Source organism: Hyla sarda, chromosome 3, assembly GCF_029499605.1.
Source record: "Hyla sarda isolate aHylSar1 chromosome 3, aHylSar1.hap1, whole genome shotgun sequence".
NCBI lineage: Eukaryota > Metazoa > Chordata > Amphibia > Anura > Hylidae > Hyla > Hyla sarda.
The window spans coordinates 322347408-322359763 of record NC_079191.1 but is presented as its reverse complement, the minus strand read 5'-3'; the positions used below and the strand labels follow the sequence as shown (position 1 = coordinate 322359763).

General features: G+C 43.0%; 1 protein-coding gene across 6 annotated transcripts in view; it reads left to right on the top strand.

Moving 5' to 3' along the window:
• The window catches only part of MERTK (MER proto-oncogene, tyrosine kinase), a 177517-nt gene that overhangs the window by 28239 nt on the left and 136922 nt on the right, over positions 1-12356 (top strand). The gene's annotated exons all lie outside the window — the stretch shown is intronic.

The window sequence follows — 12356 nt, the reverse complement described above, 5'->3', positions numbered from 1 at the left end:
TAAAGTGGTATCCTTGACCGAAGATGAATCCTCATCCGATTCAGCGGTTTCTACAGCAATTCCTTCCTCCTCTGACCCAGTCAGCTGAACAACTGTGTTTATAGGGGTGACAGGAGTAGCAGCCGAAGTAGGAGCAGGAGTGGGAGCAGAATTTAAAGCATTTTTCACAGAATTTTGTATCTCCAACCTAATGAAATCATCCTGATGCTGGCAGTTGCTGGCTGGCATCCACTACGGAGGATGCAATCCTGTGCGGCTGCGGTCTAAATGTTATCAGACCACACTTCCGCACTGCAAAACGCTGGCGTCTGACATCACTTCTGGCGCCGGCGTTACTCCGCGTCATTCAATGCGCCGGGAAGACGCATGCAGAGGAACAGAAAGGCCCTCCTCTGTTACTCTGCTGCCCACCCGGACCCACGTGAGACCCCGACAGCAGCAGCAACATCAGGTATGGGTGGGCAGAGTGGAGCCAGTCCCAATACTCCCAGACTAAGTAATTAGGACCGCTTAAACCCCAAGACTACGTGGATTTAAACAGCTCCGGCGCGCCCTCAGCACTTTTATCCAAACTTGGGACAGGGACTCCTGCCCCAGACAGGCTTCCTTAGGGACAGGAAACACACTGAGGCCGAGGAGGAGGGTTCTTCTTTTTATCCTCAGATTTCCTGTTCCAAGAAATGATGCAAGTATTAACAAAAAATTGCCATTAACAAAAAGTAGAAAATATCACGAATAAACAATCTCGGAATCAAATTTATAAGTAAAAGCATCCCAGAGTTATTAATACATGAAGTGATAGAGGTCAGATTTGAAAAAAATGTTCCCGTCCTTAGGGTCATAATGGGCTCCGTCCCCAAGGAGTTAAAGAGGTTATCCAGGTATCAAAAAAACAGACCTTTTTTCTTTCAAAGACCGCTCCCTGTCTGTCTTCACTTTGGGTGTGGTATTACAACTTGGCTCCATTCACTTCAATGGAACTGAGCGGCAGAACCATACCCAACCTGGAGACAGACAAAGACGGGTCTTTGAAAGAAATGATCTCTGTTGTTCAATTCCTGGATAACCCCTTCAGCATTTAGAACATACAGAGCAGCTTCTGATCGGGCAGTCACTGCTGTTATGTGTGTGGAGATTCCTGCTTCTCAATGACTACCCGACCAGGACTTGATGTCAGGGTGAGAATTTGGTGTAAACACCATGTTAGCATGGATTCCTCATGCCTTGTATCAACAGTTCAGGCTGGTGGTGGTGGTGGTGGTGGTGTAGGGAACATTTTCTTGGCACAATTTTGGCCCCTCAGTACCAGTTAAGTATTGTTGATAGGAAGGAGTAGAAAAGAAACCCTTGAATACCGGCGCTGCGACTTAAAGCATGCAGACAATGATGTCCAGGGTGAAATAAAAAGATCCTCAGCAGGACCCTTTATTGAACAAAAACAAATAAAAAGCAATGGATTACGCGTTTCGGGAGGAGCCCTCCCTTCCTCAGATCAGTGTCAAGTATTGTTAATGACCATGTCGATCCCTTTATGACCACAGAGTACCCATATTCTGATGGCTTCTTCCAGCAGGATAATACACCATGACAAAAAGTTCACATAATCTCAAACAGTTTTCTTGAACATGACATTACGTTCACATTACACCAGTGGCCTCCAGAGTCACCAGATTTCAACCCAGTATACCACCTTTAGCAGTGGCATTGCGGGCACCACCGCTGCCCCCGCAGTGCAGAGGGCCCTCATTTAAGTAGGGGCCCCCAGCCAGCCTATTTTGTTCTCAAATCCCCTTCACGCCCCCCCCCCCCCCCCCCCACAGGGACAGAACAATATTATGCGGGGAGAACAATATTATAAAAAATCCCTGGGACATACTGGATGCTGTAGGACCTGTGGGTAAAGGACCTGTGATGATGTCACCATACAGAAATCTGCACCTCTATATCACCAAAGTAGTAAAGAGATTACATGAGGAGGGGGTTTGTTACAGTGTGTCACCAAAGCTGTAAGGAGATTACATGGGGAGGAGGTTTGTTACAGTGTGTCACCAAAGCAATAACTGTAAAGAAAGGAAACAAAGAGGCGCGCTCCTAGTGTAATACTGTTGGTAATTATGATGAGCAAGTGCAAGTTAATGCACCTTACCGTGTCCTGTTGCGCTGAGGGCACCACACCTCGATGTGCATGCAGGTTTGCACGAAGCCGAACTCAAAGCGGTATCATCGGTGCTGGTGAGTAAGTGGCTGCCTCTGCGTCCTTAACCGTGACTGGCAGGTCCGGTGAAACGTAACTGAACTTTGTAGAAAATTTGGACGAGACACGGCGCCTTCTTGTAGTAGATGGGTGGAAATAAAAGATAAAAACTAGCCCAGGTGTATACCAAAAAGGCTATTTTTATTCAGGATGCAACTTAAAAGTTTTGAACCCGGACCGGGTTCTTCGTCAGGCAAGTGGATTACAAACAGAGGTGGCGGCAAATTAAAATATCCAGTCCAGCCGACTGCTACCGGGTCACGGGGTCACGGTCAGCTGGAGGTTACAACTTAAAATTAGCATACAACAATAAAATTGGCATAAAATTACAATGATCGTAGTGTAATAGAGATCTAAACATTAAAACAGTTCGAAATATTAAGTATTGAGTGCTTTGAGTGCAGTGTTAATCTCAGGTTCTCTGTCTGATGCTGTTGAGTCAGGTGGGCATCGCAAGCAGTTCCAGGTGTGTATATTTGGAACTAACCTTGTAGGTTAATTGGTTTAATTGAAGGATGCAGTTTTGTTACCTAGTACATATGTAGCTTGCGGGAGTCGCATGATTGCACATTGGGAGATATAGATCATATGGTTATACAGTTATGCACACTTCTGATTGTATATATTAGGCTTTTTCTTATGGTTGAAAAGTAATTTGCCACACAGTTATACAATTCTGCATACTTATGCTTGTATATTTTTTCTTAATATGGTTACGTTTTTCTTTGTTCCAAAGTAATTTTTAGTTCATGAGTGGCTTAATAATTTATTGGCAGCGCTGGAGACACATGAGTTTGGTCCCACTCTGGTCCGCAACCATCCACAGCGCAGGTAATCCGTAGCACAGGCTGGCCTGTTAATTTTCGGCAGCGCTGGAGACACACAGATTCTGTCCCACTGTGGTTCGCAGCCATCCATAGCAACGGTAACCCGGTTGGCAGTAAGGGCAGATAGTATTCCTAATTATTGATTTCCGTAGAGTGCTTGAGCGTATCGTGGTTGATGGAGACTTCTTTCCTTCATACGGGGATGCCAGTGTATGCCATTTATAAACGGATTTGAGAAGGTTTGTATAATCTTCTGTGTCAAATTTTGCTTAATCCTTGTAGGTGTCTTGAAACCGGTGGACACTTACATTATCATACAGGGATGTCAGTTTATGTTATTATATGAGATAGTCCCTCTGTGGTATCTTGTGTCTGGTGGAGACCTTTTTTGTGGAGATACCGGTTCAGAAAATGGTGGACAGAACTTGTAGAGAATTGCAGACATGCTGTTGTCAGGCATAAGTACGTGAAAGGAGGGGGGGGGGGAGAGATATGGGGAAGGGGGGGGGGTGGAGTAGATAAGATGAGTGGTACAATAGTACAACAGTTTAAGGGTGCATATTGTTGTGCGAGATGTGTGCTAGTTGTCCGTTTGGAAGCCCAGATCCTGCATCTAGAGGGGCGACTGGCAACAATGAGAAGCATTAACAACATGGAGAGGAGTCTCGTGCTCACTGAGCTGGCACTCTCGGGAATAGAGGTGGGGGAGGACAGTGGGACGGAGTTGCAGGACAGTCAGGCAGTTAGCTGGGTTACAGTTAGAAAGAGGGGTAGGGGAAAAAGTGTAAGGGAGGCTAGTCCTGAACTGGCACACCCCAACAAGTTTGCCCGCTTGGCAGATGAGGGGGATGCCATTACAGAGCTAGCAGAACTGCAGCAGGATACCGCCTCTGACCGCCAGGGGGGTGACTGCTCCAGTAAGGAGGGAGGGAGGAGTACAGGGCAGGCCAGACAGGTACTAGTGGTGGGGGACTCAATTATTAGGGGGACAGACAGGGCAATCTGTCACAAAGACCGGGATCGCCGAACAGTGTGTTGTCTGCCTGGCGCACGAGTTCGGCACATCGCGGATCAGGTTGACAGGTTGCTGGGCGGGGCTGGAGAGGACCCAGCAGTCATGGTACATATTGGCACCAATGACAAAGTAAGAGGTAGGTGGAGTGTCCTTAAAAATGATTTCAGGGACTTAGGCCGCAAGCTTAAGGCAAGGACCTCCAAGGTAGTATTTTCTGAAATACTACCAGTACCACGAGCCACACCAGAGAGGCAGCGGGAGATCAGGGAGGTAAACAAGTGGCTCAGAAGATGGTGTAGGAAGGAAGGGTTTGGGTTCATGGAGAACTGGGCTGACTTCGCTGTCGGTTACCGGCTCTACCGTAGGGACGGGCTGCACCTCAATGGGGAGGGTGCAGCTTTGCTTGGGGAGAAGATGGCTAGAAGGGTGGAGGAGTGTTTAAACTAGGGACTTGGGGGGAGGGAACCTACAGCAAAGAGGGGGAAGATAGTGTAGATAGAGAGGTGGGAATTATAAATGTACCTGGGGGTGGAGCGGAGGGAGGGGTTAGAATAGTTAATAGGAATAGGCTTCATAGGAAAATAAAACTTACACCCTTGAATCCCATTAACCCCAATAACATAAAGAATGGAAATGTAAAGTGTATGTTCACAAATGCCAGAAGCCTAGCAAATAAAATGGGGGAGCTTGAGGCCTTGATACTGGAGGAACATATTGATATAGTTGGGGTCACTGAGACATGGCTGGACTCCTCGCATGACTGGGCTGTCAATCTGCAGGGGTTTACATTGTTTCGCAAGGATAGAATGAACAGAAAAGGTGGTGGAGTCTGTCTGTATGTAAGAAGTGGTATGAAAGTCAGTGTGAACGATGCCATAGTGTGTGATGATTCTGAGGAGGTGGAATCACTGTGGGTAGAATTACAAAAGGAGGGAAATACTGAAAAAATAATATTTGGGGTAATCTACAGACCCCCTAATATCACTGAAGAGATAGAAGTTCGGCTTCATAAACAAATAGAGAGGGCCGCCCGGGCAGGTACAGTGGTAATAATGGGAGATTTTAACTATCCAGATATAGATTGGGGTCCGGGGTTGGCTAAAACTACAAAGGGGCGACAATTCCTAAATTTATTGCAGGATAATTTTATGGGCCAGTTTGTGGAGGACCCAACAAGAAGTGATGCCTTGTTGGATCTGATCATTTCCAACAACGCAGAGCTGGTTGGTAATGTAACTGTGCGGGAAAACCTTGGTAATAGCGACCACAATATAGTTACTTTTGACTTAAAATGTAGAAAACAAAGACAGGCGGGGAAGGCAAAAACATATAACTTTAAAAAGGCAAACTTCCCTGGGCTGAGAGCTGCACTACAGGACATAGACTGGGGGGAGGTGTTGTCAAATACTGATACAGAAGGTAAATGGGACATCTTTAAATCAACTCTAAATAACTATACATCTAATTGGTATAGGTCACAGCAAAAAGTATGCAGACTCCCAATTTCAAAAAGGCTGTGGTCTTTATTTAGGTCATCAGCAATGCAACGTTTCGGCTATAGTGTAGCCTTTGTCAAGCATGAATACAAAGTCAATAAAGTGCATATATATAGATCTCAAAAACAATCTGATTGGTACAACATCAGGTGCAAATGTTCACAATTAAACATAGTTACCACCCATAGAGTTTTTCATTGGTTAATAAAAACATGTGACCATGTTGTCATGGTAATCAACAAGTAAACAAATGTGAAAAGTGTTATAAGCATATATAAAGTGCATATTCTCATATTCCCTTAAAAGTGTTGGGCTCAGATGAAACTAATCAAAGTACGGATGCTGATCTGTATCCCCGATCCTGCCAAACAGCGCCTTATTGTATACCAGCCTCTCGAGCGTGTAAACTCCGTTTGTACACAGACCTATTGCGCCTGCGTGTATCCCTGTACACCACTCCTCCTTTGTTTAATTGGCTACATGCTGCCCTTACCCTTTTCGATCTAGTTTCCACTATTGCGCATGCGCCGGATCGCCGCGCAAGCGCATCGCTATCTAATTCTCCGTCCGTGCGTGTCAATCATAGACCTCCGCTACAGACCACGGAGAAGTTGTGCGCAGGCGTGGGAGCCAACAGACGAGGGCTGGAAAAACCATCACCCGTCCGCGATCCCCACAGCCGCGCACCAACTCTAAGATATGAATACTAATAAAAAACTAATAAAAAATGGGGGAGGTGCCTGTGCATAAAATATAATGTCATAACTGTGCTTACATGAGGCTGGTGAACCAATAAGGCACTGTTTGTATACCAATATTTACTACAAGTATAATTTATTAACATAGGAGTTTATTAATATTAATCCATATATAAAGCAGTAATTTAACATAGGGGTTAGGTCAATGCATCCAGGAATCCATCATCTGAGCCATAAAGTGAAATAGTGACGAGTATCTAAAAACAAATAGAAAAACAGAGTACCATTATAAAATTGTAATAATCCCACTGAGCAGGTGTAGAATAAAAGAGAAAAAAGTAGAAAACTAAGGAAAAGAAGGAAAAAAAAGGGAAAAAAAAGGGGGGAGGGTAAAGAGGGAAAAGAAAAAGGAAAAAAAGGGGGGGGGGAAGGGGGGGAAACCAAAAACAGGGGACAAACAAAAAGGGGGACAAAAAAGAAAAGAAAGAAAAAAGGGGGAGGGGGAAGAAAGAGGGGGAGGGAAAGGCGGGAGGAAAAATTGGAATTGGAGGGGAGAAAAAAGAAAAAAAGAGAGAAAATTAAAACTAAACTCAAAAAACAACAAGAAAGGAAAAAGAAAACAATAAGAAATGGATACAGTAAAGTCCACGGAAAAGAAGGGGATAAGCAGTCCAAAATATGTAATTACATGCACGGTTTCAGATTAAAATCTACATTCAATCCTCTTGGATGCAATGTTCCCAACCTGTGAATCCATCTGAGTTCTTTTTGTCTTAATACTTTTTCTCTATCACCTCCCAACCTCATCGGGGGCACATGATCTATTACCCTGAATCTAAGTTGGCTTATGCTGTGCCCAACTTCGAGAAAGTGTTTGGGTAATGGTAAGTCAGTTTTATGGGTCCTAATGGATGATTTATGTCCATTTAGCCTAATTCTTATTTCATTAGTAGTCTCACCTACATAATACAGGCCGCAAGGGCACTGTATCATGTAGATGACAAAACTGGAACGGCAAGTATATCTTCCGTTGATCTTAATTGGCTGACCTGTATGTGGATGGCTAAAAGTATTGCCCTTTAAAAGGCTGTTACAATGACTACACCCCAAACATGGAAAATTACCTGGTCTAAGGGGTGCCAATACTGTTTGACCCTGTTTGATTTTCATGCTCCCCACATCTGACCTAGTAAGTTAATCCTTGAAGCTCCTTCCCTTTCTGTAGGCCATAACTGGAAAATCTTGTATATCAGTGGTCTTCTTTATTAGATCCCAGTTTTTTCGTATGATTTTCGCAATCCCTTGACTATTGGTGCTATATGTACTCACAAAGGGTATCCTATTAGAGGATCTCTTAAGTTTAGTGGTGAGTAAGGAGGCCCTGTCCACAGTATCCAATCTCGCTCTATGATGTTTAAGTAGAGACTGTGGATATCCCCTTCTTTTGAATTCCAAACAGACGGATCGGAATAGCATATTGACATACGATAGCTTCCATCCCAAACCAATGTTAAAATCCTTACCATGGAGTCAGATGCTAAGAGTGAAACGGATAGTCTCGAGTCCAGAACAGTTGGACAAACGTCTTGGAGAGATGGATGAGAAATTCAAAAGAAGGGTATATCCACAGTCTCTACTTAAACATCATAGAGCGAGATTGGATACTGTGGATAGGGCCTCCTTACTCACCACTAAACTTAAGAGATCCTCTAATAGGATACCCTTTGTGAGTACATATAGCACCAATAGTCAAGGGATTGCGAAAATCATACGAAAAAACTGGGATCTAATAAAGAAGACCACTGATATACAAGATTTTCCAGTTATGGCCTACAGAAAGGGAAGGAGCTTCAAGGATAGACTTACTAGGTCAGATGTGGGGAGCATGAAAAGCAAACAGGGTCAAACAGTATTGGCACCCCTTAGACCAGGTAATTTTCCATGTTTGGGGTGTAGTCATTGTAACAGCCTTTTAAAGGGCGATACTTTTAGCCATCCACATACAGGTCAGCCAATTAAGATCAACGGAAGATATACTTGCCGTTCCAGTTTTGTCATCTACATGATACAGTGCCCTTGCGGCCTGTATTATGTAGGTGAGACTACTAATGAAATAAGAATTAGGCTAAATGGACATAAATCATCCATTAGGACCCATAAAACTGACTTACCATTACCCAAACACTTTCTCGAAGTTGGGCACAGCATAAGCCAACTTAGATTCAGGGTAATAGATCATGTGCCCCCGATGAGGTTGGGAGGTGATAGAGAAAAAGTATTAAGACAAAAAGAACTCAGATGGATTCACAGGTTGGGAACATTGCATCCAAGAGGATTGAATGTAGATTTTAATCTGAAACCGTGCATGTAATTACATATTTTGGACTGCTTATCCCCTTCTTTTCCGTGGACTTTACTGTATCCATTTCTTATTGTTTTCTTTTTCCTTTCTTGTTGTTTTTTGAGTTTAGTTTTAATTTTCTCTCTTTTTTTCTTTTTTCTCCCCTCCAATTCCAATTTTTCCTCCCGCCTTTCCCTCCCCCTCTTTCTTCCCCCTCCCCCTTTTTTCTTTCTTTTCTTTTTTGTCCCCCTTTTTGTTTGTCCCCTGTTTTTGGTTTCCCCCCCTTCCCCCCCCCCCTTTTTTTCCTTTTTCTTTTCCCTCTTTACCCTCCCCCCTTTTTTTCCCTTTTTTCCCTTTTTTTTCCTTCTTTTCCTTAGTTTTCTACTTTTTTCTCTTTTATTCTACACCTGCTCAGTGGGATTATTACAATTTTATAATGGTACTCTGTTTTTCTATTTGTTTTTAGATACTCGTCACTATTTCACTTTATGGCTCAGATGATGGATTCCTGGATGCATTGACCTAACCCCTATGTTAAATTACTGCTTTATATATGGATTAATATTAATAAACTCCTATGTTAATAAATTATACTTGTAGTAAATATTGGTATACAAACAGTGCCTTATTAGTTCACCAGCCTCATGTAAGCACAGTTATGACATTATATTTTATGCACAGGCACCTCCCCCATTTTTTATTAGTTTTTTATTAGTATTCATATCTTAGAGTTGGTGCGCGGCCGTGGGGATCGCGGACGGGTGATGGTTTTTCCAGCCCTCGTCTGTTGGCTCCCACGCCTGCGCACAACTTCTCCGTGGTCTGTAGCGGAGGTCTATGATTGACACGCACGGACGGAGAATTAGATAGCGATGCGCTTGCGAGGCGATCCGGCGCATGCGCAATAGTGGAAACTAGATCGAAAAGGGTAAGGGCAGCATGTAGCCAATTAAACAAAGGAGGAGTGGTGTACAGGGATACACGCAGGCGCAATAGGTCTGTGTACAAACGGAGTTTACACGCTCGAGAGGCTGGTATACAATAAGGCGCTGTTTGGCAGGATCGGGGATACAGGTCAGCATCCGTACTTTGATTAGTTTCATCTGAGCCCAACACTTTTAAGGGAATATGAGAATATGCACTTTATATATGCTTATAACACTTTTCACATTTGTTTACTTGTTGATTACCATGACAACATGGTCACATGTTTTTATTAACCAATGAAAAACTCTATGGGTGGTAACTATGTTTAATTGTGAACATTTGCACCTGATGTTGTACCAATCAGATTGTTTTTGAGATCTATATATATGCACTTTATTCACTTTGTATTCATGCTTGACAATGGCTACACTATAGCCGAAACGTTGCATTGCTGATGACCTAAATAAAGACCACAGCCTTTTTGAAATTGGGAGTCTGCATACTTTTTGCTGTGACCTATACCAATTGGATGTTCTATATCTGGACTGGTTATCCGGATGGTCACGGGCATAAGAGCAGGGACTAGTGCTGTCTTCCTCCTTCGACGTGTTAACTATACATCTAAATATATACCAAAGGGGAACAAATATAAACGATTAAAACTAAATCCTACATGGCTGACACATGATGTTAAAAGAGCAATAAACAACAAAAAAATAGCCTTCAAAAAATACAAATCTGATGGGTCAGCGATAACATTTAAACAGTACAAAGAGCTTAATAAAATCTGTAAAAATTTAATAAAAACAGCAAAAATTCAAAACGAGAGACAGGTGGCCAAAGAAAGCAAAACTAATCCTAAATATTTTTTTAGATATATAAATGCAAAAAAACCAAGGACAGAGCATGTAGGACCCCTTAATAATGATAATGGGGTGGTTGTCACAGGCGATCAAGAGAAAGCGGAGCTACTGAATGGGTTCTTTAGTTCTGTATACACTATGGAAAAAGGAGCTGACATTGGCCAGGTCAGTGCTGGTAACACATCATGTAATGTACTGAACTGGCTTAATGTAGAGATGGTACAAGGTAAGTTAAGTGATATAAATGTAAGCAAATCCCCAGGGCCGGATGGACTACACCCAAGAGTTCTTAGAGAGGTAAGTTCAGTAATATCTGTACCCCTGTTCATGATATTTAGAGATTCTCTGGTGTCTGGTATTGTGCCAAGGGACTGGCGCAAGGCGAATGTGGTGCCAATCTTCAAAAAGGGCTCTAGGTCTTCCCCAGGAAACTATAGACCGGTAAGTCTAACGTGCATTGTGGGTAAATTGTTTGAAGGACTTATAAGGGATTACATATAGGAATACATAGGGGATAATTGTATTATAAGTGATAGCCAGCATGGGTTTACTAAGGATAGAAGTTGTCAAACCAATCTAATTTGCTTTTATGAAGAGGTGAGTAGAAGCCTTGACAGAGGAATGGCTGTGGATATAGTGTTTCTGGATTTTGCTAAAGCGTTTGATACTGTCCCTCATAGACGTCTGACAGGTAAGTTAAGGTCTTTGGGTTTGGAAATTTTAGTTTGTAACTGGATTGAACACTGGCTCATGGATCGTACCCAGAAAGTGGTGGTCAATGATTCGTACTCTGATTGGTCCCCGGTTATTAGTGGTGTACCCCAAGGTTCAGTACTGGGCCCGCTGTTGTTTAATTTATTTATCAATGATATAGAGGATGGTATTAACAGCTCTGTTTCTATCTTTGCAGATGACACCAAGCTTTGTAGCACGGTACAGTCTATAGAGGATGTGCATAAGTTACAAGATGACTTGGATAGACTAAGTGTCTGGGCATCCACTTGGCAAATGAGGTTCAATGTGGATAAATGTAAAGTTATGCATCTGGGTACTAATAACCTGCATGCATTGTATGTCTTAGGGGGGATTAAACTGTCAGAGTCACTGGTAGAGAAGGATCTGGGTGTACTTGTAGATCACAGACTACAGAATAGCATGCAATGTCAGGCTGCTGCTTCCAAAGCCGGCAGGATATTGTCATGTATCAAAAGAGGCATGGACTCAAGGGACAGGGACATAATACTCCCCCTTTATAAAGCATTGGTACGGCCTCACCTGGAATATGCTGTTCAGTTTTGGGCACCTGTCCATAAAAGGGACACTGCGGAGTTGGAAAGGGTGCAGAGACGCGCGACTAAACTAATATGGGGCATGGAACATCTTAGTTATGAGGAGCGACAATTGTTTAGTCTTGAGAAGAGACGTTTAAGGGGGGATATGATAAACGTATATAAGTATATTAATGGGCCATACAAAAAATATGGAGAAAAACTGTTCCAGGTTAAACCCCCCCAAAGGACGAGGGGGTACTCCCTCCGTCTGGAGAAGAAAAAGTTTAGTCTCAAGGGGCGACACGCCTTCTTTACCGTGAGGACTGTGAATTTATGGAATGGTCTACCTCAGGAACTGGTCACGGCAGGAACAATTAACAGCTTTAAAACAGGATTAGATACATTCATGGAACAAAAAAACATTAATGCTTATGAAGAAATATAAAATCCCATCCCTTCCCCAATATCGCGCCACACCCCTACCCCTTAATTCCCTGGTTGAACTTGATGGACATATGTCTTTTTTCGACCGTACTAACTATGTAACTATGTAACAATAGTAATTAAATAATGGTTTCTACAATCTCATTGAGACCACGTGGGGAGATTGTCTTGAGCTTGTACATCCAGTACACCTCACGTTTTTTGAGTAATTCAAACCGGT